This window comes from Henckelia pumila, chromosome 4 (assembly GCF_033568475.1).
Source record: "Henckelia pumila isolate YLH828 chromosome 4, ASM3356847v2, whole genome shotgun sequence".
NCBI lineage: Eukaryota > Viridiplantae > Streptophyta > Magnoliopsida > Lamiales > Gesneriaceae > Henckelia > Henckelia pumila.
In genome coordinates, this window is record NC_133123.1 from 71,879,172 (window position 1) to 71,906,076 (window position 26,905).

Sequence of the window (26,905 nt, forward strand, 5' to 3'; positions counted from 1 at the left end):
CAGCTAGCGAGCAACAATAGAAGACTTTCAAAAATAAAATAAAATAGCAATAATTGGACACCATTTGAAACTATAAATCTTGAGCAATATTATATGTCTTTTGTGGGAACTAAAAACATTTCCATAATTTTGTCTATCAGAATCTCCACGTAAATTCTATTGCAGAGTACGGGTCATGATGATGGAGATTTCAAATTTAAGCAACTTTGATGAATTGGTAAGAGATTCATATATCGTATTAATTAATTATTATAAAAAAACTGAACTGTTTATTGAAGACAACCTCGTTTTTCTCAAAGTATTATATTTAATTTAGTTTTCATGAGATAAATATATAGTTTTCATGTAAAATCTCGTAAACATAATATATGCCGAGCAGGGATTAATGGATGATCCGAGTTTCTTCCATCAATGGCCCCTGGTTCCGATCGGAGATCTATGCTCAGTCTCATTCGGCTCCCAAGAAGATCAACAGTACCACCCTTTCTCTCTGCAGCCGGCACCGGCATCATCGACACAACACGAATCCAACAAGCCATTGAAGCTCATCATGATGAGAAGTAGCACTTCTTCCTCTAGTACTAATTTTCACTTCATCGACGATGCAAATCCGGAAGGATTTTCGAGGCCTAAGACAGAATCATGGACTCTGGATTTTCCCTCCGAGTGCGTCGTATCCGAATCTGCATTCGCGAACAAGAATCACGTGGTGAAACCAGCTTGCCAAGGGGCTAAGAGAGTCAGCAGTAGTAACACAAGGCCAAAGGACAATGTTTTAGCTGAGAGGAAAAGGAGAGAAAAACTCACCCAAAGATTCATAGATCTCTCCTCTATTGTCCCTGGCCTCAAAAAGGTAATAACTATTAATTCTCTCTTTGCTTCAAAAAGGTCAAGCAGTTCGATAAATATAGAGATGGACGAGAATATCTTAGATATTTAGCTTTAAACAAAAACCGTCTAGACAACATCTAAATTACCGTCTAGACATTTAGGCACTAGGCGGGAGGTAGTCGATCTTAAGCCAAATAGTGTGTGTATATATATAATGATTAAACCTAGCTAGCTCGCTTTTTTCACAAACAGATGGACAAGGCATCTATCCTTGGCGATGCCATCAAGTACACCAAACAACTCCAAGAAAGGGTGAAGATTCTTGAGCATCAAACCAAGAAAAAAAACCATCGAATCTGTCGTCTTTGTCAAGAAACATTTACATGATTTTTCCCAGAATTCTTCCTCGGAGAGAAGTGTCCCCATCATCGCCGCAGAACCCCTCCCCGAAATCGGAGCGAGATTCTTAGACGGCCATGTCCTAATCAACATTCAATGCGAAAAGAGAAATGGGCTGCTGGAGAAAACAGTGGCTGAAATCGAGAAGCTTCACTTATCGGTAGTGAGCAGCAGTGCTATGTCCTTCGGAGACTCCGCTCTTTATATAGTAGTCATGGCTAAGGTACTGATTCACATCTCAACTAGCTATAGATACATGATCCCAAATTATATATGTTTCAAAACATGAGGTTTTGGAGTTTGGACACAACAATAAATAGTAATAACGATGGTTTGAAATTATACGATGGTAGTGTTTGGGAGAGCTTCTAAGAAGCACTTCTCAAATTTTTTTTCATAAAATTTCACAAAATTTCAAAATTTTGTGAAGGAAAAGCTGAGAATTGCTTTTTAGAAACTCTCCCAAACACTACCTATGCATGTTCTTACGGTAATTTTCACGAGAATTGTTGGAACGATGAACCGACGAGTTAATATCGGAAAAACTGTCCTGTGTTTCATGATCTCTTTGTGATTTTTGTATTCTATATGATCAAATTTCAGTATTGGTCCAGGCTCTTTGTTATTTTTGCAGTTTTAGTCTTTTCAACGACGTGAGGCTACCTGATGGTTTCGACATAGCTCTAACGTGTGTAGTGTCACATTAACACTTTCAATTAAAATGGAGTAACATTGCGAAAAATTGAAATATGCATGACTAAAACTGAAATTTGACTACTTAAATCACCGAAACTGCAGATAAACAAATATATATATATAGAACAAAAATTGTACTTTTTCCTTAATATATATTCAATTGCCTAATTTGTTTTCACAATGTAGACAGGCTTCACACTTTTTTTTACACACGACTATATAAAAAAATCTGGGGCGTTGAATACTCCATCAAAGTACGGACTACATGAGGTAGCACCAAATGAAAAAATGATACACATGGGATGAGATAATGAAAAGAACATTATACTGATAGATTCATATAAGACCTTTATGTAGATTAAATATTTAGGTAGTGTTTGATCAGATTGGTTTTAAGAAACACTTTGAGTTTGTCCTAAACAAAATATGAAAGCTCAAAAATATTTCCTAAAAGCAATCTCAAACGCTATCTTATTTTGAACCACACCAAAATATACACGTTTTCGTGAACTTTCATGTGAGTATATATATATATATATATATATATATATATTTATTTATTTATTTATGCATGCATGCATTTGCTTGTGTCATAGGCTCAATGCATACAACTATGTCAAAATGAATCTATGACCAATATTGAAGGAAATGTGAATCAAATATATATCATTTCAAGAATTAAAGTACTTTGTTGTTTGAATGCTTTGCAGAAGGATGAAGAGTCTACGACGAACACAAAGGAACTAGTACAGAGCCTGTGTACTTCTCTCAAAACACACTTGAAGTGAATTAAGTTGAAGAATCTTGGTTCTTGGCATGCAATGAATATTTTATATATATATATATATATATTAATTTTCACCATTAATTTCAAGGGTGAATTGCCATAAAATACCTTATTTATGTCTTTGAGCTCCCTAAAGCATACCAAATACCATAATACCCTCTTTTATTTTTTTAATCCCCAAAATACCCCTTTTATGAGTTTCTCTTTCTTCCGACTTTCTCTATTTACGAGAAAAAAGAGGTTGGTGCATGATGATGATAAATAAATTGAGAAATTCTTGTAGACTACAATCATTATACATTTTAACCCATTTAATTTAAGGTTATTTTTCTGTTCTTTCTTTCACACGGTAGATTTAAGGTTTTTTGTTTTTTTCTTTCTTTCACACGGTAGAAAACATTTGGTTTGATTTTTTTTATGAAATATAATTTTTTCTGTCAAATTTTTTTATTATTTAATAATATCTATAACATATTCATAATTATGATCCAGTTACACCCAATTTGTTATTATATGTTTGTTGTAGTAGAATGAAAACATGAAATACTTAAATGAGTAGACTAGAAGTATAAAAATTTATTTTCTACTCGATTTAAGCAATTGGAGGTCAAAAATTTTCATTGATGCTATAGAGAATTTCCATGTGATAATGAATTGTATTTATAATTTGCGTAGATGAATTATTTTGTTAAATTGATTAAATGTGTAATTGTGAGATATATTTTCCAATATATATATATATATATATATATATATATATATATGAAGTTCCCGCAAAAAAATAGTATACTATAAAATAAAATATTTATTATTGATGCATTCATCCATCGCATTAAATATTCAAAAATAATTAAAAAAATAAACACATAATAAAATGTGAAGTATTATTTATTTATTTTTAAAAAATAAAATTAAAATTGGACTCTTTTCATTTAATTTCAATTATGATTTTGAGTTTTGTGTTACTTTTGTAAATTTAGTTTTTTATACTTTCTATTGTATTAAATAAAATATACAATTTTAATATAATATTAATTTTTTAAACCTTTTTAAATGAGTTTTTGGTATATTGATTGTTCGTAATTTTTTGTTGTTATTATTATTATTATTATTATTATTATTATTATTATTATTATTATACTTTAATCAATTTTGAATTTTTGAGAATATTTATTGATTGAAAAGTTTAATAGAAAAAATGATATATGGTTTTTTTAAGATTTTTTTTATATTTACTTTATTTATAACAGTTACACCCAACCAAGATAAATAAGTTAATTTAATTTCAAAAGACTTATCTTCTCATTTGAAATTATTTGAAATGGCAGAAATTTTTTTGATATAATAATTTTTATAATATTTAATATTTAAAATTTAAATATATTCATTATATTATGATAGGATCGGTCACGGTGTGTAGAGGGGGTGAATACACACTTTTAAAATATTTTGAGCTACAATAGCTCGGTTCTTGAAATATTGAGCACCGATGAATTAAATCGAGTTTGATTTTCAAATCAAGCGGAAGACACTCGAAATAATTCTTCGTATAAACTAATTTAACATTTTGTAAATCATTTTAAAAGGATGCAAGTTGATAGATGAAAATAGTTTAGTTGAAGCATTTTATCAAATACTTAATGCAATATTTAGGTATTTTATCAAACACATAAAATGCTTCAACAATGCAATCTAAAACAGTAGCAATAAACAAATGCAAGAAATAAAGAGGCAAGGATTTGTTTATGGATGTTCGGAGAATTCAACAACTCTTACGTCACCCCTTCTTCCTCCTCGGAAGGATTAACTAGAAGACTTTGATTTATACAACTCATTTGTACAAACTCAATCCGATTTAGGACTTACCCACTGCCTAAACAAGAACTCTAGCCACTACTCGATTGTAGGCCGCAACCTCATAATCCGCATAATGTTTTATGTCTTTATGTCAAGACTAAAAACACAATCTTTAACGTCTTTGTGTAAAGACTCTCACTCAACTAATCTATGCAATACATCTCTCTTTTATATGTGAGTTAGTTGGGTGTGAAGAACTTGACTTTTCACGCTCAAGAATTCTAATGTGTTCTTCACACCTTGGGCTTTGCTTTCAACTAGCTGATTTCTTCAAGTAGGCTGCCAATGCTTTGAATCTCATTGCAAATCTTGTGTTTGAACTTCAAGATGTTGTATTTATAGGCTCCAAGAGTGATATAGCCGTTAGAAAGAGAAATAGAGCCGTTAAAATACTTTTGTAATGTTTCTGTATCTTTTCTTGAGCTAAACTGATATTGGTAAACTGAATTTGGTGCAAAACTGGTACTGTATCAGTTTCGGCACTGTAGCAGTTGAGCGATCTTCAGTTTGGGTAGGTAAACTACTCTTGGCCAACTTCAGTTTAGGTAGTAGTTTAGCAAGCAGAACTGAGTTGATAAACTGGATGCAGTTTGGCATGATCCATTGATATCTGGGCAACGTGATGAATACAAAAGTTGTAGTCCTTGATCTCAGATTTCCAACTCCATCAAAATCAATCAATTCGGAGTTCATATCCAAACGTTATGCTCGAAATACCAGAGCTGCTCAAAATCGGTTTAACACAAAATCAGTTGAGTGCATATGAGTAGTTTAGTGCTATATCTCTTGATCCGTTGATTTTTGGGCAAAGTAATAAACATAAAAGTTGTAGCCCTTTCTCTTATCTTTCCACGGAATCAAGAATAACTCAATTCGGAGTTCATATGCGAAAATTATGCTTAAAAAACCAGTCTATTCCAGAAATTCTGCTCTGCATAATTTCTGTTTCAAACCAGTAATTTCAACGCAGTTTAGCATCTCCATAGGATCCGATTCAGTCTTCAACTTGTGAAAATGATTTGTAGATCATTGTCTTGCCTTTCCAACGCATGGTGAAGCGTTTCATTCGGATAATTGAGCTGCACAATATAGACAATATACCAGAACTGCTCGATGTAAACTGCTTCTGTATTTCTGCTAAACTGATGCAATTCAGTTTGGTATTGCGACGTCAGTTTGATCTCGATAACATCCGTGTTTGCTCAACTGACGTGAAATACAATATGTTCCAAATTGAGTTTTATTTGTATTATTTTTGGCGGATAATAAATTGCATCTCTGATCTATGAGATATCATCAAAATAGTAGAGCTCGCCAGAGATTCAGTTTTGCTAACTTTGAGTTTTGGCTTCCATCTTTAGTTTAGCAACTTCACACTAGAGTAAATATGTTAGAAACACAATAACAAGTTTTGTTATCATCAAAATCAAGATTGCTTGTGTTACAAAAACCCAACATATTATATCAAAATTTTATATAAATTATTAAAACGTGCACTAATAATTATTAATTTTAATTGTTAACTATACAAATTAATAATCTGTGCATCTCATATATAAAATATTAGTTAGTTATAATGGTGAAGCATCGATTTAAATGTGAATTGAATCAACAGTAGACACGTTCAATTCAAAATATTTTGGTACTATTTTACTAAATCAAAGTACAAAAACATCTAATTTGGGTAATATTTAAAGTATATTGAGCACTAAAACATGTAAATTGAATATTCGAATGGATGAGATCATTTAATGTCAATGTTCAATACAAAATTTTTGGGTATTTTTTTTTGAAATTGAAGCATTAAAATACCTAAATTTGGGTACAAATTAGAATAAATTGAGCACTAAATCTCATAAATTGGATATTAAAATTTATAAGAATATTTGATACCAATATTCAGCCCAATAAGTATGCGCATTGTTATTTGAAAATTAAATAAAAATTTAAGCATTTTTTTGTGCAATCAAAGTGCAAACGGTTTAATTTGGATGATCTAAAATGAAGTGGCCTTATTCAAAAGAATAACATAAATAAATATTATATACTTAAATACACATTAATGATACCCAATATAAAAATCGTTAATGATTATTACCTCTTATTCATTAAGTATACATATTTTTTTATTAAGTATACATATGTGTTTGTATTAAGACACGACGATTCCCTTTAATATTCATATTCAAATTTTTAGGTTATGTACCAAATTTAAAAAAACTAACACTGCATTTGCTTTATTATCCTGAAATTAGCATATCTTGTATCTATTACGATGTTATTAGTGTCTTTAATCGGTAAATTAAAATTATGGTAAGAAGTTGTTTCATATATGTTATTCATTAATAATATATATGAATTTGAATTAAGACGATGACAATTTTTCTCCAAATTTATACTCAAATTTTCAGGTTATGTACCCAATTTATAACAGATAATACTAATTTCGCATTAAATTATCTTGAAATTGACATATTTTGTGTCAATAATGGTGTTAGTATCGTTTAATTGGTTGATGAAAATTATGATAAGAAATTGATTTCCTAAATCTTAATTATTAATTGTACATGAGTTTAGATCAAAACGACGATGGCCTTCCATAGACATTCATGAACCCTACCAAGAAGTTGATCACATGTTTGTTAATCTTAATATATGTTATGTGTCAAATATCATTAACAATTCTATTTAAAATAACTAATCACATTCACATTCGATGGAGACAACAATCTTCGCACCGAATACTCAAATTCGATAACAATGTGCTATATTAACTCCTGTATGTATCATATTTGTACTTGGATGTACCTGGTTTACTTACATATGTACCTTCTTTAACTATTTTATTATTTAGGTATCAATTGACATTAGTGTAGTTTTTTGAGTAAATACTCAAATTGGAGAAATATGTGCTATATTAACCTCGTTATGTACCTTATTTTAATACTATTATACCTTATTTACTTGGAAATGTACCATCTTGAAGTGAGTAATTAAATCTTTAGATTATACTTGACAATTGATATAAGTGAAACTTTTTTGAATAGTTATTATATGGTTTTAGTATCTCAAATATATATATATATCTATACACACCACTAATGGGTGGGAATTGAGATATTGGTAATCTCTAGTTGAAGTCATAGCATATAAACATTCCATAGACATTCATGAATCATTTACCAAGAATTTGATCACATGGTTGCTAATTTTAATATATATTCTTGTGTGAAAATCTCATTTATAATTCAATATTTAAAATAACTAATCACATTTACGTTCGATGGATACAACAATCTTTCCATCGAATACTCAAATTCAATCAATGTGCTCTATTAACTCCTATATGTACCATATTTGTACTTGGATGTACCTGGTTTACTTACATATGTACCTTGTTAGTGCCATATTAGTGCTTTTGAGGAAAAATGAGTAAATTACCACAAAATTGAAAAACTAACGACTAATAAAACTCAACTTTAACATTAAAAAAAAAACTAATTACATAGGCGACGAAAATTAGAAATTTCCTTTAAAATAATTTGAAATGTAAATTATAAATCCCATGTCAAAATTCAAATTCTTATCGTGAAGACAATTTATGTTGTTTTTTTAAATGTGTATATATGGTTGTATACTATTCACTACTAGCTACATTTTGAAATTTGCTATTTTTTGAATTATATGCATGGACTACCACAACAATTTATTTTTTTTATATTTTTTCAATTTTATCCCATCCTCATATTTCGAAATTTAGAATCCATTTCTCAAATTCTAGTAAATTTAACATGAATATTAATTTATATAAAAAAAATCTAACTAGTTAAATCATGTATTCAAAAATCTTTATACCGTAAAAAATCATAACTAAATGAATATGTGGTTTAAATTAAACAATACATAATATTCATATATTATATATGCACAAGCAAGGATATATATATATACACACACATACATATTCATAAAAAAGTGTTTTTTTTAGTTTATAAAGTGTTTGGATGGTCATTTAAGTGCTTAAAAAAACACTTTTTAAAGTCAAATTTATAGTTTTTTAAAAAGCCCAAAATTAAAGCTTAAAAAAGCACATTTTTTTTAAAAAAAAAAGTTTATAAAATGCAAACGAGCTCAAAGACGTACAACCATCCGTATTTAAAATTTCAAAAAGCCAAATAAAAAATTTGCAATTTTTTGAATAAATTATATATGTATGTGGGCAAACATGATCTGGACAATAGTGGGCAACTTGGCCTCGATCAGCTAGCGAGCAACAATAGAAGACTTTCAAAAATAAAATAAAATAGCAATAATTGGACACCATTTGAAACTACAAATCTTGAGCAATATTATATGTCTTTTGTGGGAACTAAAAACATTTCCATAATTTTGTCTATCAGAATCTCCACGTAAATTCTATTGCAGAGTACGGGTCAAGATGATGGAGATTTCAAATTTAAGCAACTTTGATGAATTGGTAAGAGATTCATATATCGTATTAATTAATTATTATAAAAAAACTGAACTGTTTATTGAAGACAACCTCGTTTTTCTCAAAGTATTATATTTAATTTAGTTTTCATGAGATAAATATATAGTTTTCATGTAAAATCTCGTAAACATAATATATGCCGAGCAGGGATTAATGGATGATCCGAGTTTCTTCCATCAATGGCCCCTGGTTCCGATCGGAGATCTATGCTCAGTCTCATTCGGCTCCCAAGAAGATCAACAGTACCACCCTTTCTCTCTGCAGCCGGCACCGGCATCATCGACACAACACGAATCCAACAAGCCATTGAAGCTCATCATGATGAGAAGTAGCACTTCTTCCTCTAGTACTAATTTTCACTTCATCGACGATGCAAATCCGGAAGGATTTTCGAGGCCTAAGACAGAATCATGGACTCTGGATTTTCCCTCCGAGTGCGTCGTATCCGAATCTGCATTCGCGAACAAGAATCACGTGGTGAAACCAGCTTGCCAAGGGGCTAAGAGAGTCAGCAGTAGTAACACAAGGCCAAAGGACAATGTTTTAGCTGAGAGGAAAAGGAGAGAAAAACTCACCCAAAGATTCATAGATCTCTCCTCTATTGTCCCTGGCCTCAAAAAGGTAATAACTATTAATTCTCTCTTTGCTTCAAAAAGGTCAAGCAGTTCGATAAATATAGAGATGGACGAGAATATCTTAGATATTTAGCTTTAAACAAAAACCGTCTAGACAACATCTAAATTACCGTCTAGACATTTAGGCACTAGGCGGGAGGTAGTCGATCTTAAGCCAAATAGTGTGTGTATATATAATGATTAAACCTAGCTAGCTCGCTTTTTTCACAAACAGATGGACAAGGCATCTATCCTTGGCGATGCCATCAAGTACACCAAACAACTCCAAGAAAGGGTGAAGATTCTTGAGCATCAAACCAAGAAAAAAAACCATCGAATCTGTCGTCTTTGTCAAGAAACATTTACATGATTTTTCCCAGAATTCTTCCTCGGAGAGAAGTGTCCCCATCATCGCCGCAGAACCCCTCCCCGAAATCGGAGCGAGATTCTTAGACGGCCATGTCCTAATCAACATTCAATGCGAAAAGAGAAATGGGCTGCTGGAGAAAACAGTGGCTGAAATCGAGAAGCTTCACTTATCGGTAGTGAGCAGCAGTGCTATGTCCTTCGGAGACTCCGCTCTTTATATAGTAGTCATGGCTAAGGTACTGATTCACATCTCAACTAGCTATAGATACATGATCCCAAATTATATATGTTTCAAAACATGAGGTTTTGGAGTTTGGACACAACAATAAATAGTAATAACGATGGTTTGAAATTATACTATGGTAGTGTTTGGGAGAGCTTCTAAGAAGCACTTCTCAAATTTTTTTTCATAAAATTTCACAAAATTTCAAAATTTTGTGAAGGAAAAGCTGAGAATTGCTTTTTAGAAACTCTCCCAAACACTACCTATGCATGTTCTTACGGTAATTTTCACGAGAATTGTTGGAACGATGAACCGACGAGTTAATATCGGAAAAACTGTCCTGTGTTTCATGATCTCTTTGTGATTTTTGTATTCTATATGATCAAATTTCAGTATTGGTCCAGGCTCTTTGTTATTTTTGTAGTTTTAGTCTTTTCAACGACGTGAGGCTACCTGATGGTTTCGACATAGCTCTAACGTGTGTAGTGTCACATTAACACTTTCAATTAAAATGGAGTAACATTGCGAAAAATTGAAATATGCATGACTAAAACTGAAATTTGACTACTTAAATCACCGAAACTGCAGATAAACAAATATATATATATAGAACAAAAATTGTACTTTTTCCTTAATATATATTCAATTGCCTAATTTGTTTTCACAATGTAGACAGGCTTCACACTTTTTTTTACACACGACTATATAAAAAAATCTGGGGCGTTGAATACTCCATCAAAGTACGGACTACATGAGGTAGCACCAAATGAAAAAATGATACACATGGGATGAGATAATGAAAAGAACATTATACTGATAGATTCATATAAGACCTTTATGTAGATTAAATATTTAGGTAGTGTTTGATCAGATTGGTTTTAAGAAACTTTGAGTTTGTCCTAAACAAAATATGAAAGCTCAAAAATATTTCCTAAAAGCAATCTCAAACGCTATCTTATTTTGAACCACACCAAAATATACACGTTTTCGTGAACTTTCATGTATATATATATATATATATATATATATTTATTTATTTATTTATGCATGCATGCATTTGCTTGTGTCATAGGCTCAATGCATACAACTATGTCAAAATGAATCTATGACCAATATTGAAGGAAATGTGAATCAAATATATATCATTTCAAGAATTAAAGTACTTTGTTGTTGAATGCTTTGCAGAAGGATGAAGAGTCTACGACGAACACAAAGGAACTAGTACAGAGCCTGTGTACTTCTCTCAAAACACACTTGAAGTGAATTAAGTTGAAGAATCTTGGTTCTTGGCATGCAATGAATATTTTATATATATATATATATATATTAATTTTCACCATTAATTTCAAGGGTGAATTGCCATAAAATACCTTATTTATGTCTTTGAGCTCCCTAAAGCATACCAAATACCATAATACCCTCTTTTATTTTTTTAATCCCCAAAATACCCCTTTTATGAGTTTCTCTTTCTTCCGACTTTCTCTATTTACGAGAAAAAAGAGGTTGGTGCATGATGATGATAAATAAATTGAGAAATTCTTGTAGACTACAATCATTATACATTTTAACCCATTTAATTTAAGGTTATTTTTCTGTTCTTTCTTTCACACGGTAGATTTAAGGTTTTTTGTTTTTTTCTTTCTTTCACACGGTAGAAAACATTTGGTTTGATTTTTTTTATGAAATATAATTTTTTCTGTCAAATTTTTTTATTATTTAATAATATCTATAACATATTCATAATTATGATCCAGTTACACCCAATTTGTTATTATATGTTTGTTGTAGTAGAATGAAAACATGAAATACTTAAATGAGTAGACTAGAAGTATAAAAATTTATTTTCTACTCGATTTAAGCAATTGGAGGTCACAAATTTTCATTGATGCTATAGAGAATTTCCATGTGATAATGAATTGTATTTATAATTTGCGTAGATGAATTATTTTGTTAAATTGATTAAATGTGTAATTGTGAGATATATTTTCCAATATATATATATATATATATATATATATATATATATATATATGAAGTTCCCGCAAAAAAATAGTATACTATAAAATAAAATATTTATTATTGATGCATTCATCCATCGCATTAAATATTCAAAAATAATTAAAAAAATAAACACATAATAAAATGTGAAGTATTATTTATTTATTTTTAAAAAATAAAATTAAAATTGGACTCTTTTCATTTAATTTCAATTATGATTTTGAGTTTTGTGTTACTTTTGTAAATTTAGTTTTTTATACTTTCTATTGTATTAAATAAAATATACAATTTTAATATAATATTAATTTTTTAAACCTTTTTAAATGAGTTTTTGGTATATTGATTGTTCGTAATTTGTTGTTGTTATTATTATTATTATTATTATTATTATTATTATTGTTATACTTTAATCAATTTTGAATTTTTGAGAATATTTATTGATTGAAAAGTTTAATAGAAAAAATGATATATGGTTTTTTTAAGATTTTTTTTATATTTACTTTATTTATACCAGTTACACCCAACCAAGATAAATAAGTTAATTTAATTTCAAAAGACTTATCTTCTCATTTGAAATTATTTGAAATGGCAGAAATTTTTTTGATATAATAATTTTTATAATATTTAATATTTAAAATTTAAATATATTCATTATATTATGATAGGATCGGTCACGGTGTGTAGAGGGGGTGAATACACACTTTTAAAATATTTTGAGCTACAATAGCTCGGTTCTTGAAATATTGAGCACCGATGAATTAAATCGAGTTTGATTTTCAAATCAAGCGGAAGACACTCGAAATAATTCTTCGTATAAACTAATTTAACATTTTGTAAATCATTTTAAAAGGATGCAAGTTGATAGATGAAAATAGTTTAGTTGAAGCATTTTATCAAATAATTAATGCAACATTTAGGTATTTTATCAAACACATAAAATGCTTCAACAATGCAATCTAAAACAGTAGCAATAAACAAATGCAAGAAATAAAGAGGCAAGGATTTGTTTATGGATGTTCGGAGAATTCAACAACTCTTACGTCACCCCTTCTTCCTCCTCGGAAGGATTAACTAGAAGACTTTGATTTATACAACTCATTTGTACAAACTCAATCCGATTTAGGACTTACCCACTGCCTAAACAAGAACTCTAGCCACTACTCGATTGTAGGCCGCAACCTCATAATCCGCATAATGTTTTATGTCTTTATGTCAAGACTAAAAACACAATCTTTAACGTCTTTGTGTAAAGACTCTCACTCAACTAATCTATGCAATACATCTCTCTTTTATATGTGAGTTAGTTGGGTGTGAAGAACTTGACTTTTCACGCTCAAGAATTCTAATGTGTTCTTCACACCTTGGGCTTTGCTTTCAACTAGCTGATTTCTTCAAGTAGGCTGCCAATGCTTTGAATCTCATTGCAAATCTTGTGTTTGAACTTCAAGATGTTGTATTTATAGGCTCCAAGAGTGATATAGCCGTTAGAAAGAGAAATAGAGCCGTTAAAATACTTTTGTAATGTTTCTGTATCTTTTCTTGAGCTAAACTGAATTTCACTAAACTGATATTGGTAAACTGAATTTGGTGCAAAACTGGTACTGTATCAGTTTCGGCACTGTAGCAGTTGAGCGATCTTCAGTTTGGGTAGGTAAACTACTCTTGGCCAACTTCAGTTTAGGTAGTAGTTTAGCAAGCAGAACTGAGTTGATAAACTGGATGCAGTTTGGCATGATCCATTGATATCTGGGCAACGTGATGAATACAAAAGTTGTAGTCCTTGATCTCAGATTTCCAACTCCATCAAAATCAATCAATTCGGAGTTCATATCCAAACGTTATGCTCGAAATACCAGAGCTGCTCAAAATCGGTTTAACACAAAATCAGTTGAGTGCATATGAGTAGTTTAGTGCTATATCTCTTGATCCGTTGATTTTTGGGCAAAGTAATAAACATAAAAGTTGTAGCCCTTTCTCTTATCTTTCCACGGAATCAAGAATAACTCAATTCGGAGTTCATATGCGAAAATTATGCTTAAAAAACCAGTCTATTCCAGAAATTCTGCTCTGCATAATTTCTGTTTCAAACCAGTAATTTCAACGCAGTTTAGCATCTCCATAGGATCCGATTCAGTCTTCAACTTGTGAAAATGATTTGTAGATCATTGTCTTGCCTTTCCAACGCATGGTGAAGCGTTTCATTCGGATAATTGAGCTGCACAATATAGACAATATACCAGAACTGCTCGATGTAAACTGCTTCTGTATTTCTGCTAAACTGATGCAATTCAGTTTGGTATTGCGACGTCAGTTTGATCTCGATAACATCCGTGTTTGCTCAACTGACGTGAAATACAATATGTTCCAAATTGAGTTTTATTTGTATTATTTTTGGCGGATAATAAATTGCATCTCTGATCTATGAGATATCATCAAAATAGTAGAGCTCGCCAGAGATTCAGTTTTGCTAACTTTGAGTTTTGGCTTCCATCTTTAGTTTAGCAACTTCACACTAGAGTAAATATGTTAGAAACACAATAACAAGTTTTGTTATCATCAAAATCAAGATTGCTTGTGTTACAAAAACCCAACATATTATATCAAAATTTTATATAAATTATTAAAACGTGCACTAATAATTATTAATTTTAATTGTTAACTATACAAATTAATAATCTGTGCATCTCATATATAAAATATTAGTTAGTTATAATGGTGAAGCATCGATTTAAATGTGAATTGAATCAACAGTAGACACGTTCAATTCAAAATATTTTGGTACTATTTTACTAAATCAAAGTACAAAAACATCTAATTTGGGTAATATTTAAAGTATATTGAGCACTAAAACATGTAAATTGAATATTCGAATGGATGAGATCATTTAATGTCAATGTTCAATACAAAATTTTTGGGTATTTTTTTTTGAAATTGAAGCATTAAAATACCTAAATTTGGGTACAAATTAGAATAAATTGAGCACTAAATCTCATAAATTGGATATTAAAATTTATAAGAATATTTGATACCAATATTCAGCCCAATAAGTATGCGCATTGTTATTTGAAAATTAAATAAAAATTTAAGCATTTTTTTGTGCAATCAAAGTGCAAACGGTTTAATTTGGATGATCTAAAATGAAGTGGCCTTATTCAAAAGAATAACATAAATAAATATTATATACTTAAATACACATTAATGATACCCAATATAAAAATCGTTAATGATTATTACCTCTTATTCATTAAGTATACATATTTTTTTATTAAGTATACATATGTGTTTGTATTAAGACACGACGATTCCCTTTAATATTCATATTCAAATTTTTAGGTTATGTACCAAATTTAAAAAAACTAACACTGCATTTGCTTTATTATCCTGAAATTAGCATATCTTGTATCTATTACGATGTTATTAGTGTCTTTAATCGGTAAATTAAAATTATGGTAAGAAGTTGTTTCATATATGTTATTCATTAATAATATATATGAATTTGAATTAAGACGATGACAATTTTTCTCCAAATTTATACTCAAATTTTCAGGTTATGTACCCAATTTATAACAGATAATACTAATTTCGCATTAAATTATCTTGAAATTGACATATTTTGTGTCAATAATGGTGTTAGTATCGTTTAATTGGTTGATGAAAATTATGATAAGAAATTGATTTCCTAAATCTTAATTATTAATTGTACATGAGTTTAGATCAAAACGACGATGGCCTTCCATAGACATTCATGAACCCTACCAAGAAGTTGATCACATGTTTGTTAATCTTAATATATGTTATGTGTCAAATATCATTAACAATTCTATTTAAAATAACTAATCACATTCACATTCGATGGAGACAACAATCTTCGCACCGAATACTCAAATTCGATAACAATGTGCTATATTAACTCCTGTATGTATCATATTTGTACTTGGATGTACCTGGTTTACTTACATATGTACCTTCTTTAACTATTTTATTATTTAGGTATCAATTGACATTAGTGTAGTTTTTTGAGTAAATACTCAAATTGGAGAAATATGTGCTATATTAACCTCGTTATGTACCTTATTTTAATACTATTATACCTTATTTACTTGGAAATGTACCATCTTGAAGTGAGTAATTAAATCTTTAGATTATACTTGACAATTGATATAAGTGAAACTTTTTTGAATAGTTATTATATGGTTTTAGTATCTCAAATATATATATATCTATACACACCACTAATGGGTGGGAATTGAGATATTGGTAATCTCTAGTTGAAGTCATAGCATATAAACATTCCATAGACATTCATGAATCATTTACCAAGAATTTGATCACATGGTTGCTAATTTTAATATATATTCTTGTGTGAAAATCTCATTTATAATTCAATATTTAAAATAACTAATCACATTTACGTTCGATGGATACAACAATCTTTCCATCGAATACTCAAATTCAATCAATGTGCTCTATTAACTCCTATATGTACCATATTTGTACTTGGATGTACCTGGTTTACTTACATATGTACCTTGTTAGTGCCATATTAGTGCTTTTGAGGAAAAATGAGTAAATTACCACAAAATTGAAAAACTAACGACTAATAAAACTCAACTTTAACATTAAAAAAAAAACTAATTACATAGGCGACGAAAATTAGAAATTTCCTTTAAAATAATTTGAAATGTAAATTATAAATCCCATGTCAAAATTCAAATTCTTATCGTGAAGACAATTTATGTTGTTTTTTTAAATGTGTATATATGGTTGTATACTATTCACTACTAGCTACATTTTGAAATTTGCTATTTTTTGAATTATATGCATGGACTACCACAACAATTTATTTTTTTTATATTTTTTCAATTTTATCCCATCCTCATATTTCGAAATTTAGAATCCATTTCTCAAATTCTAGTAAATTTAACATGAATATTAATTTTATATAAAAAAAATCTAACTAGTTAAATCATGTATTCAAAAATCTTTATACCGTAAAAAATCATAACTAAATGAATATGTGGTTTAAATTAAACAATACATAATATTCATATATTATATATGCACAAGCAAGGATATATATATATACACACACATACATATTCATAAAAAAGTGTTTTTTTTAGTTTATAAAGTGTTTGGATGGTCATTTAAGTGCTTAAAAAAACACTTTTTAAAGTCAAATTTATAGTTTTTTAAAAAGCCCAAAATTAAAGCTTAAAAAAGCACATTTTTTTTTAAAAAAAAGTTTATAAAATGCAAACGAGCTCAAAGACGTACAACCATCCGTATTTAAAATTTCAAAAAGCCAAATAAAAAATTTGCAATTTTTTGAATAAATTATATATGTATGTGGGCAAACATGATCTGGACAATAGTGGGCAACTTGGCCTCGATCAGCTAGCGAGCAACAATAGAAGACTTTCAAAAATAAAATAAAATAGCAATAATTGGACACCATTTGAAACTATAAATCTTGAGCAATATTATATGTCTTTTGTGGGAACTAAAAACATTTCCATAATTTTGTCTATCAGAATCTCCACGTAAATTCTATTGCAGAGTACGGGTCAAGATGATGGAGATTTCAAATTTAAGCAACTTTGATGAATTGGTAAGAGATTCATATATCGTATTAATTAATTATTATAAAAAAACTGAACTGTTTATTGAAGACAACCTCGTTTTTCTCAAAGTATTATATTTAATTTAGTTTTCATGAGATAAATATATAGTTTTCATGTAAAATCTCGTAAACATAATATATGCCGAGCAGGGATTAATGGATGATCCGAGTTTCTTCCATCAATGGCCCCTGGTTCCGATCGGAGATCTATGCTCAGTCTCATTCGGCTCCCAAGAAGATCAACAGTACCACCCTTTCTCTCTGCAGCCGGCACCGGCATCATCGACACAACACGAATCCAACAAGCCATTGAAGCTCATCATGATGAGAAGTAGCACTTCTTCCTCTAGTACTAATTTTCACTTCATCGACGATGCAAATCCGGAAGGATTTTCGAGGCCTAAGACAGAATCATGGACTCTGGATTTTCCCTCCGAGTGCGTCGTATCCGAATCTGCATTCGCGAACAAGAATCACGTGGTGAAACCAGCTTGCCAAGGGGCTAAGAGAGTCAGCAGTAGTAACACAAGGCCAAAGGACAATGTTTTAGCTGAGAGGAAAAGGAGAGAAAAACTCACCCAAAGATTCATAGATCTCTCCTCTATTGTCCCTGGCCTCAAAAAGGTAATAACTATTAATTCTCTCTTTGCTTCAAAAAGGTCAAGCAGTTCGATAAATATAGAGATGGACGAGAATATCTTAGATATTTAGCTTTAAACAAAAACCGTCTAGACAACATCTAAATTACCGTCTAGACATTTAGGCACTAGGCGGGAGGTAGTCGATCTTAAGCCAAATAGTGTGTGTATATATATAATGATTAAACCTAGCTAGCTCGCTTTTTTCACAAACAGATGGACAAGGCATCTATCCTTGGCGATGCCATCAAGTACACCAAACAACTCCAAGAAAGGGTGAAGATTCTTGAGCATCAAACCAAGAAAAAAAACCATCGAATCTGTCGTCTTTGTCAAGAAACATTTACATGATTTTTCCCAGAATTCTTCCTCGGAGAGAAGTGTCCCCATCATCGCCGCAGAACCCCTCCCCGAAATCGGAGCGAGATTCTTAGACGGCCATGTCCTAATCAACATTCAATGCGAAAAGAGAAATGGGCTGCTGGAGAAAACAGTGGCTGAAATCGAGAAGCTTCACTTATCGGTAGTGAGCAGCAGTGCTATGTCCTTCGGAGACTCCGCTCTTTATATAGTAGTCATGGCTAAGGTACTGATTCACATCTCAACTAGCTATAGATACATGATCCCAAATTATATATGTTTCAAAACATGAGGTTTTGGAGTTTGGACACAACAATAAATAGTAATAACGATGGTTTGAAATTATACTATGGTAGTGTTTGGGAGAGCTTCTAAGAAGCACTTCTCAAATTTTTTTTCATAAAATTTCACAAAATTTCAAAATTTTGTGAAGGAAAAGCTGAGAATTGCTTTTTAGAAACTCTCCCAAACACTACCTATGCATGTTCTTACGGTAATTTTCACGAGAATTGTTGGAACGATGAACCGACGAGTTAATATCGGAAAAACTGTCCTGTGTTTCATGATCTCTTTGTGATTTTTGTATTCTATATGATCAAATTTCAGTATTGGTCCAGGCTCTTTGTTATTTTTGTAGTTTTAGTCTTTTCAACGACGTGAGGCTACCTGATGGTTTCGACATAGCTCTAACGTGTGTAGTGTCACATTAACACTTTCAATTAAAATGGAGTAACATTGCGAAAAATTGAAATATGCATGACTAAAACTGAAATTTGACTACTTAAATCACCGAAACTGCAGATAAACAAATATATATATATAGAACAAAAATTGTACTTTTTCCTTAATATATATTCAATTGCCTAATTTGTTTTCACAATGTAGACAGGCTTCACACTTTTTTTTACACACGACTATATAAAAAAATCTGGGGCGTTGAATACTCCATCAAAGTACGGACTACATGAGGTAGCACCAAATGAAAAAATGATACACATGGGATGAGATAATGAAAAGAACATTATACTGATAGATTCATATAAGACCTTTATGTAGATTAAATATTTAGGTAGTGTTTGATCAGATTGGTTTTAAGAAACTTTGAGTTTGTCCTAAACAAAATATGAAAGCTCAAAAATATTTCCTAAAAGCAATCTCAAACGCTATCTTATTTTGAACCACACCAAAATATACACGTTTTCGTGAACTTTCATGTATATATATATATATATATATATATATTTATTTATTTATTTATGCATGCATGCATTTGCTTGTGTCATAGGCTCAATGCATACAACTATGTCAAAATGAATCTATGACCAATATTGAAGGAAATGTGAATCAAATATATATCATTTCAAGAATTAAAGTACTTTGTTGTTGAATGCTTTGCAGAAGGATGAAGAGTCTACGACGAACACAAAGGAACTAGTACAGAGCCTGTGTACTTCTCTCAAAACACACTTGAAGTGAATTAAGTTGAAGAATCTTGGTTCTTGGCATGCAATGAATATTTTATATATATATATATATATATTAATTTTCACCATTAATTTCAAGGGTGAATTGCCATAAAATACCTTATTTATGTCTTTGAGCTCCCTAAAGCATACCAAATACCATAATACCCTCTTTTATTTTTTTAATCCCCAAAATACCCCTTTTATGAGTTTCTCTTTCTTCCGACTTTCTCTATTTACGAGAAAAAAGAGGTTGGTGCATGATGATGATAAATAAATTGAGAAATTCTTGTAGACTACAATCATTATACATTTTAACCCATTTAATTTAAGGTTATTTTTCTGTTCTTTCTTTCACACGGTAGATTTAAGGTTTTTTGTTTTTTTCTTTCTTTCACACGGTAGAAAACATTTGGTTTGATTTTTTTTATGAAATATAATTTTTTCTGTCAAATTTTTTTATTATTTAATAATATCTATAACATATTCATAATTATGATCCAGTTACACCCAATTTGTTATTATATGTTTGTTGTAGTAGAATGAAAACATGAAATACTTAAATGAGTAGACTAGAAGTATAAAAATTTATTTTCTACTCGATTTAAGCAATTGGAGGTCACAAATTTTCATTGATGCTATAGAGAATTTCCATGTGATAATGAATTGTATTTATAATTTGCGTAGATGAATTATTTTGTTAAATTGATTAAATGTGTAATTGTGAGATATATTTTCCAATATATATATATATATATATATATATATATATATATATGAAGTTCCCGCAAAAAAATAGTATACTATAAAATAAAATATTTATTATTGATGCATTCATCCATCGCATTAAATATTCAAAAATAATTAAAAAAATAAACACATAATAAAATGTGAAGTATTATTTATTTATTTTTAAAAAATAAAATTAAAATTGGACTCTTTTCATTTAATTTCAATTATGATTTTGAGTTTTGTGTTACTTTTGTAAATTTAGTTTTTTATACTTTCTATTGTATTAAATAAAATATACAATTTTAATATAATATTAATTTTTTAAACCTTTTTAAATGAGTTTTTGGTATATTGATTGTTCGTAATTTGTTGTTGTTATTATTATTATTATTATTATTATTATTATTATTATTATTATTATTATTATTATTATTATTATTGTTATACTTTAATCAATTTTGAATTTTTGAGAATATTTATTGATTGAAAAGTTTAATAGAAAAAATGATATATGGTTTTTTTAAGATTTTTTTTATATTTACTTTATTTATACCAGTTACACCCAACCAAGATAAATAAGTTAATTTAATTTCAAAAGACTTATCTTCTCATTTGAAATTATTTGAAATGGCAGAAATTTTTTTGATATAATAATTTTTATAATATTTAATATTTAAAATTTAAATATATTCATTATATTATGATAGGATCGGTCACGGTGTGTAGAGGGGGTGAATACACACTTTTAAAATATTTTGAGCTACAATAGCTCGGTTCTTGAAATATTGAGCACCGATGAATTAAATCGAGTTTGATTTTCAAATCAAGCGGAAGACACTCGAAATAATTCTTCGTATAAACTAATTTAACATTTTGTAAATCATTTTAAAAGGATGCAAGTTGATAGATGAAAATAGTTTAGTTGAAGCATTTTATCAAATAATTAATGCAACATTTAGGTATTTTATCAAACACATAAAATGCTTCAACAATGCAATCTAAAACAGTAGCAATAAACAAATGCAAGAAATAAAGAGGCAAGGATTTGTTTATGGATGTTCGGAGAATTCAACAACTCTTACGTCACCCCTTCTTCCTCCTCGGAAGGATTAACTAGAAGACTTTGATTTATACAACTCATTTGTACAAACTCAATCCGATTTAGGACTTACCCACTGCCTAAACAAGAACTCTAGCCACTACTCGATTGTAGGCCGCAACCTCATAATCCGCATAATGTTTTATGTCTTTATGTCAAGACTAAAAACACAATCTTTAACGTCTTTGTGTAAAGACTCTCACTCAACTAATCTATGCAATACATCTCTCTTTTATATGTGAGTTAGTTGGGTGTGAAGAACTTGACTTTTCACGCTCAAGAATTCTAATGTGTTCTTCACACCTTGGGCTTTGCTTTCAACTAGCTGATTTCTTCAAGTAGGCTGCCAATGCTTTGAATCTCATTGCAAATCTTGTGTTTGAACTTCAAGATGTTGTATTTATAGGCTCCAAGAGTGATATAGCCGTTAGAAAGAGAAATAGAGCCGTTAAAATACTTTTGTAATGTTTCTGTATCTTTTCTTGAGCTAAACTGAATTTCACTAAACTGATATTGGTAAACTGAATTTGGTGCAAAACTGGTACTGTATCAGTTTCGGCACTGTAGCAGTTGAGCGATCTTCAGTTTGGGTAGGTAAACTACTCTTGGCCAACTTCAGTTTAGGTAGTAGTTTAGCAAGCAGAACTGAGTTGATAAACTGGATGCAGTTTGGCATGATCCATTGATATCTGGGCAACGTGATGAATACAAAAGTTGTAGTCCTTGATCTCAGATTTCCAACTCCATCAAAATCAATCAATTCGGAGTTCATATCCAAACGTTATGCTCGAAATACCAGAGCTGCTCAAAATCGGTTTAACACAAAATCAGTTGAGTGCATATGAGTAGTTTAGTGCTATATCTCTTGATCCGTTGATTTTTGGGCAAAGTAATAAACATAAAAGTTGTAGCCCTTTCTCTTATCTTTCCACGGAATCAAGAATAACTCAATTCGGAGTTCATATGCGAAAATTATGCTTAAAAAACCAGTCTATTCCAGAAATTCTGCTCTGCATAATTTCTGTTTCAAACCAGTAATTTCAACGCAGTTTAGCATCTCCATAGGATCCGATTCAGTCTTCAACTTGTGAAAATGATTTGTAGATCATTGTCTTGCCTTTCCAACGCATGGTGAAGCGTTTCATTCGGATAATTGAGCTGCACAATATAGACAATATACCAGAACTGCTCGATGTAAACTGCTTCTGTATTTCTGCTAAACTGATGCAATTCAGTTTGGTATTGCGACGTCAGTTTGATCTCGATAACATCCGTGTTTGCTCAACTGACGTGAAATACAATATGTTCCAAATTGAGTTTTATTTGTATTATTTTTGGCGGATAATAAATTGCATCTCTGATCTATGAGATATCATCAAAATAGTAGAGCTCGCCAGAGATTCAGTTTTGCTAACTTTGAGTTTTGGCTTCCATCTTTAGTTTAGCAACTTCACACTAGAGTAAATATGTTAGAAACACAATAACAAGTTTTGTTATCATCAAAATCAAGATTGCTTGTGTTACAAAAACCCAACATATTATATCAAAATTTTATATAAATTATTAAAACGTGCACTAATAATTATTAATTTTAATTGTTAACTATACAAATTAATAATCTGTGCATCTCATATATAAAATATTAGTTAGTTATAATGGTGAAGCATCGATTTAAATGTGAATTGAATCAACAGTAGACACGTTCAATTCAAAATATTTTGGTACTATTTTACTAAATCAAAGTACAAAAACATCTAATTTGGGTAATATTTAAAGTATATTGAGCACTAAAACACGTAAATTGAATATTCGAATGGATGAGATCATTTAATGTCAATGTTCAATACAAAATTTTTGGGTATTTTTTTTTGAAATTGAAGCATTAAAATACCTAATTTGGGTACAAATTAGAATAAATTGAGCACTAAATCTCATAAATTGGATATTAAAATTTATAAGAATATTTGATACCAATATTCAGCCCAATAAGTATTCGCATTGTTATTTGAAAATTAAATAAAAATTTAAGCATTTTTTTGTGCAATCAAAGTGCAAACGGTTTAATTTGGATGATCTAAAATGAAGTGGCCTTATTCAAAAGAATAACATAAATAAATATTATATACTTAAATACACATTAATGATACCCAATATAAAAATCGTTAATGATTATTACCTCTTATTCATTAAGTATACATATTTTTTTATTAAGTATACATATGTGTTTGTATTAAGACACGACGATTCCCTTTAATATTCATATTCAAATTTTTAGGTTATGTACCAAATTTAAAAAAACTAACACTGCATTTGCTTTATTATCCTGAAATTAGCATATCTTGTATCTATTACGATGTTGTTAGTGTCTTTAATCGGTAAATTAAAATTATGGTAAGAAGTTGTTTCATATATGTTATTCATTAATAATATATATGAATTTGAATTAAGACGATGACAATTTTTCTCCAAATTTATACTCAAATTTTCAGGTTATGTACCCAATTTATAACAGATAATACTAATTTCGCATTAAATTATCTTGAAATTGACATATTTTGTGTCAATAATGGTGTTAGTATCGTTTAATTGGTTGATGAAAATTATGATAAGAAATTGATTTCCTAAATCTTAATTATTAATTGTACATGAGTTTAGATCAAAACGACGATGGCCTTCCATAGACATTCATGAACCCTACCAAGAAGTTGATCACATGTTTGTTAATCTTAATATATGTTATGTGTCAAATATCATTAACAATTCTATTTAAAATAACTAATCACATTCACATTCGATGGAGACAACAATCTTCGCACCGAATACTCAAATTCGATAACAATGTGCTATATTAACTCCTGTATGTATCATATTTGTACTTGGATGTACCTGGTTTACTTACATATGTACCTTCTTTAACTATTTTATTATTTAGGTATCAATTGACATTAGTGTAGTTTTTTGAGTAAATACTCAAATTGGAGAAATATGTGCTATATTAACCTCGTTATGTACCTTATTTTAATACTATTATACCTTATTTACTTGGAAATGTACCATCTTGAAGTGAGTAATTAAATCTTTAGATTATACTTGACAATTGATATAAGTGAAACTTTTTTGAATAGTTATTATATGGTTTTAGTATCTCAAATATATATATATCTATACACACCACTAATGGGTGGGAATTGAGATATTGGTAATCTCTAGTTGAAGTCATAGCATATAAACATTCCATAGACATTCATGAATCATTTACCAAGAATTTGATCACATGGTTGCTAATTTTAATATATATTCTTGTGTGAAAATCTCATTTATAATTCAATATTTAAAATAACTAATCACATTTACGTTCGATGGATACAACAATCTTTTCATCGAATACTCAAATTCAATCAATGTGCTCTATTAACTCCTATATGTACCATATTTGTACTTGGATGTACCTGGTTTACTTACATATGTACCTTGTTTAACTATTTTATTATTTACTTATCAATTGACATTAGTGTAGTTTTTTTGTGTAAATACTCAAATTGGAGAAATATGTGTTATATTCGCCTTGTTATGTACCTTATTTCAATACTATTGTACCTTATTTACTTGGATCTGTACTTGATAGAATGGATATATTGATAGAATCTTTACAGTAAGAAAATCACGAAAAATGTCAATTTCACCATGAAATTTACCCAACTAATTTAAGTGATTACATAAAAGGGTAATTACCTTCGTTGAATCTATGGATGATGTGCTCGATTGACTCTTATACGTACCCAATTGTAAATTTAATGTACCATATTTTATTTGAATGTGCATCAAGATGTGTACACTTCCTAGGTTGGGCAAAAAATTCTCAGCACTCATATTTGATACGTATGCATGTACTTTATTGTCCTCAATATGTACCTTATTTTAACATGTTTGTACTGGATATACTTCAAGTTGTACTTGATTTCAAGTAATTGATTATTTATTTCTCATTTTATCAATTTGACATTAGTATATCTTGTGTGAGTGACTACTCATATTTGATACATATGTGCTCTAATGTTCCCAATGTGTATCCTATTGTAACATTTGTATATTTGATGTACTTAAGTATATACGTGATTTCAAGTATTTAATTTAATTGATAAAATGAGTAATAAGGGAGATTTACAAAAAATATTTTTTAACAATTTTATTTTGATATCAAATCTAAGAGTTTTACAAAAATATAATATTTTCGGATTTTTAGACTTCAATCTTAAACATTATTTATATAAAAACACTTTAAAAATATAAATACATTACATTTATTTCATATATAATATTTGTTTATTATATTAAACATGCAATGCGTGTGCCTCAAATACTAGTCAAATTAATGCATAAGACTTGGAAAAAAAATAATTTTTTATCATAATTTTTATCTATTAAGAACAAAAATTGTCAACTTAATTATTGACACAAAATAGCTTATTTTTTGTACAGAATAATCTGAATTCGGTATAAATAGTACTTAAATAAGTACAAAACATAGCAAACTGGACATATAAACTTCGGAGAACAATGCAATCTTTTTTTGAAATAATTTATCAAATTAATGCGTAAGAATATTTTGTATCATTCAAGAACAAAACACTCTAAACTTAATATTTGATACAAAATAACTCATTTTCGTCATCATTCATATAAAACAATATTTATATTTTGAATCGATCCCTGAAATCAAATTA

At 29.6% G+C, this 26,905-nt stretch overlaps 3 pseudogenes; all 3 read left to right on the forward strand.

Moving 5' to 3' along the window:
- Window positions 1-385: 385 nt before the first annotated feature.
- On the forward strand, window positions 386-2,714 carry LOC140861199 (transcription factor bHLH25-like; annotated as a pseudogene).
- A 6,501-nt stretch (window positions 2,715-9,215) lies between these two features.
- On the forward strand, window positions 9,216-11,531 carry LOC140861200 (transcription factor bHLH25-like; annotated as a pseudogene).
- Window positions 11,532-18,045: 6,514 nt separating this feature from the next.
- LOC140861201 (transcription factor bHLH25-like) lies at window positions 18,046-20,363 on the forward strand (annotated as a pseudogene).
- The last annotated feature ends 6,542 nt before the right edge of the window (window positions 20,364-26,905 follow it).